Source organism: Lipotes vexillifer, unplaced genomic scaffold, assembly GCF_000442215.2.
Source record: "Lipotes vexillifer unplaced genomic scaffold, Lipotes_vexillifer_v1.1 scaffold225, whole genome shotgun sequence".
Classification (NCBI taxonomy): domain Eukaryota; kingdom Metazoa; phylum Chordata; class Mammalia; order Artiodactyla; family Lipotidae; genus Lipotes; species Lipotes vexillifer.
This window is the reverse complement of record NW_006787630.1, coordinates 2,404,920-2,408,387: the sequence shown is the minus strand read 5'-3', so window position 1 is coordinate 2,408,387 and position 3,468 is coordinate 2,404,920.

Genomic DNA, 3,468 nt, shown 5'->3' with positions numbered 1-3,468 from the left:
CTGGACAGCGGTCAGAGGCAGCAGCAGGCAGTCCCAGCTCCCCTTCCCGGGCCTCATGGCTGCTGCAGGTCAGCCTCTCCCTGGAGAGCTCTGCAAGCCGTGGTCCACCCACCACCCAACGGCCCGGAAACGGGGAACTGGGCTGTGGCCTGTGGTCGGAGGCCCCACCAGCCGAGTTCTGAGCCAGTGCTTCGGAAAGCCTGATGATTCTCCTGCATCGGGGCTGTTGATGATAATCGTAATGGCACGGGAAGCCAGGAGCCAGGGCAGTGGAGTGGGCACAGGGGCTCCGGGGGGCTCCTGGCTCTGCCAAGACATGTGACCCCAGAGGTCCCTTATGCGTGCCACGCTCCGGTTTACCCAGCATCTCCCAGGTACGCAGTTGGCAGCACGACAGCCCTCGCTGCCCCTCAGGGCTGGGGACCAGCTCTCCAGCCGAAGGGGGTCCGGGTCCAGCCCTGCCCGTCACTGCCTCACACCTCAGTTTCCCCATCTGCAACCCCAGCCTCCAGAAAGCCTTGTGACTGCTGCTGCCTTTGTTGCATGTATTGAGGTATTGAGTGCCTACGGTATTACCAGCCTCCGGTAAGTGCTGGAGATGGAGCCCAGTGTGACAAAGGCACCCGCCCTCACGGTGCTGGCGTTTCTCGGGGTTGGGGGTATAGATGAGGTGATCTGGCTTCATGGCTGAAGCACAGGCTCTGGTGGCCAGAGGACAGCGAGCTTGTCAGGTCAGTTCAGGGCCTTGAAGGCAGGGGCTTCTCCTGTGGGTACTGGGGAGCCGTGGAGGCTTCAGAGCAGGGAAGGGGCGGCAGACCCTTGGTGAGGGGCCACACAGGTCAGAGGCTCTGTGCTGCCTTGCGGAGGCTTTGCTGAGACCCCGCGCCCATCCGCCATCAGTCGCTAAGGCGGAGACGCAGAGGGACGTCTGGGAGGCAGGGGACCCCGCACAGCATCGAGGAGAGCGACTGGGGCTAAGGGGGGCCCTGCGCAGAGAGGGCGCCAGTGTCACAGGAGGGGGCGGAGGCTCAGTGGCCGCTGCTCACGGTAGGCTCACCCCACACACGCCTCGGAGGCACAGAGGGTACCTCGCCAGAACGCAGTGCCCAGCCCGGAGGACCAGGGTGGCCTCCATCAGTGCCGGGGCGGGGGAGGGTGGTCCTCCCAGCCCATCACTCAGCATTGCGACAAGGGTGTGAGGGCGTGGGATGGACGGAGAAGGTGAGGTGGAGCTGGAGGTGGGAGAGACCCAGTGGCAGAGACATGGAAGAGAGGCAGAGACAGAGAGACAGACACAGAGATAGACACAGAGACAGAGGGAGACAGAGAGATAGAGGCAGGACAGGACTCCAACATGGGTCTCACGGAGCTAAATCCAGGCGTGGGCAGGGCTGGTCCTTCCGGGGGCTCCAGGGCAGCATCGGTTCCGCCTTTTCCAGCTTCTAGAGGCGCCGCCTCCCTGGCTCGCGGCCCCTCCTGCATCCTCACAGCCGGCAGCGCAGCATCTCCCGTCTCTCTCTGCCTCTGACCCTCCCGCCTCCCTCTTATAAGGACCCTGTGATGACGCTGGGCCCCCGGGAATCCAGAGTCGTCCCCATCTCTCTTAACTCAATCCCACCTGCAAAGTCCCTTCTGCCCCATCAGGTGACATGCCCGCAGGTCCCAGGACCAGGACGGGGAGGCTGTGGGGCCGTATTTAGCCAACCTCAGTCCCCTGTGCTAATTAGTTTGCTATGTTGTTATCACACCCATTGCACAGACAAGGAAACTGAGGCACAGCCTTGAAAGCTGCAGGGTGGGGGTAGAACCAGCTGGTTTGGAAGGAACCGGCCGTGCTGGCATGCAGACTCCTAGATCTCAGCCCGGATAGGCCCACTGATCAGGTAAGAGAAGGTCATTCTAAGCCACTAAGTTTGCAGTGATGTATTACTGCAGCTGCGGGAAACCGTCAGGCCCTGAACATGGAGGAAGGTGGGAAACGTCCATGCGAAAGTCGTTTCTGGGGCCTCGGCCAGAGCTGGACCCCGCATTTCCCTCGGAAGTCAATGCAGGCGGTAGCGGGTGATTCTTCGGGAGACTTTGGTGGCTCCTGTCCACTCTGGCTCCCTGGGGCTGTCCTGTCTCGTCTGCGCCTCAAGGCCTCAGTCACTTCCCCCAGCCACATGCCCCTGGTATTACCCGAAGCTGCAGATGTGTGGAACTCATGCAATCCTAGAGCAAACCAAGGCTGTCAGTACTGTTTCTGTCCCCATGGGGAAACAGAGGCACAGAAAGTTTAAGTACCTTGACTAAGGCTGCACAGCGAGGGGGAAATGGGGCCAGGGTGGCAGCCTCAGGCCAGCTCCTGTTGCCTCTGCCGAGGGCCGATTCTTCCCACAGCCTGTTGCTTTTCCTTCTTGTCTGGCGAGCAGTTGTGAAACCAGCAACTGTCCTTCAAGGATCCGAGTAACCAAGCCCTGAGGAACGGACTATGTGGAGCTCAGTGTTTCCACTTCCCAAACTGAAGCCCAGAGAGGAGAGCTTGGCTGGTCTGGGGCTGCACAGCAGATGATCTTGAACCCAGAACTCTGGGACTGTCATCCTTGAAGGGTCTTTCCATGGAGGATCTGGGTGGCTTTCCAAGTCAGAACAACTCAACAATAATAATGCTGCTGCTGATGACGATGATAATAATAGCTCCCTTCACTGAACTCTTACTTTTGTTATTGATTTGTTAGAGCTCTTTACATATTGAGGAGATTAGCTCACAGTCAGTTCCTGAGCATCTGAGTGGGGTTTGCATGCAGTGGGTGCTCATCACCCAGCCCTGAGTGGGGCATGCAGTCGGTGCTCAGAAAGTGCACAGCCTCTTCCCTAGCCCAAAGCAGCAGCAGAGGTTCAAGAAGTCAGGAGAGGTTATGGGGCTTGGTCAGGAGCCCCTGAGAATTTGAGAAAAGCTCAAAATCTTCCCAGGAAACGCCCCAGACTCATTGTTGGAGCCCAGGGACCCCACCCCACTTGGCCCCTGTGTGTCTCAGCATCCTCATCTGTGAATAGGGTTGGTCCTTGGAATGGGGCATAGGCCCGGCAGGTGTCAGCTGGTGACGCTTTCCCTTACACCCCACACTTTACTTTTTAACCTCGTTAACTCACATTCCAAGGAAATCACTTCTTCTTTCTTTCTTTTTAGTTTTTATTATTTTTTGGCTGCGCTGCACAGCCTGTGTGATCTTAGTTCCCCCACCAGGTATCAAACCCGTGCCCCCTGCAATGGAAGCACAGAGTCTTAACCACTGGACCGCCAGGGAAGCCCCAGCTTCTTATTTCTTGAGTGGGCAGCACTGCCTTAAAAGTAAACAGTCCAGGACTTCCCTGGTGGCATAGTCGTTAAGAATCCGCCTGCCATACGTAGAGCTGATTCACTTTGTTATACAGCAGAAACTAACACAACATTGTAAAGCAATTATACTCCAATAAAGATGTTAAAAA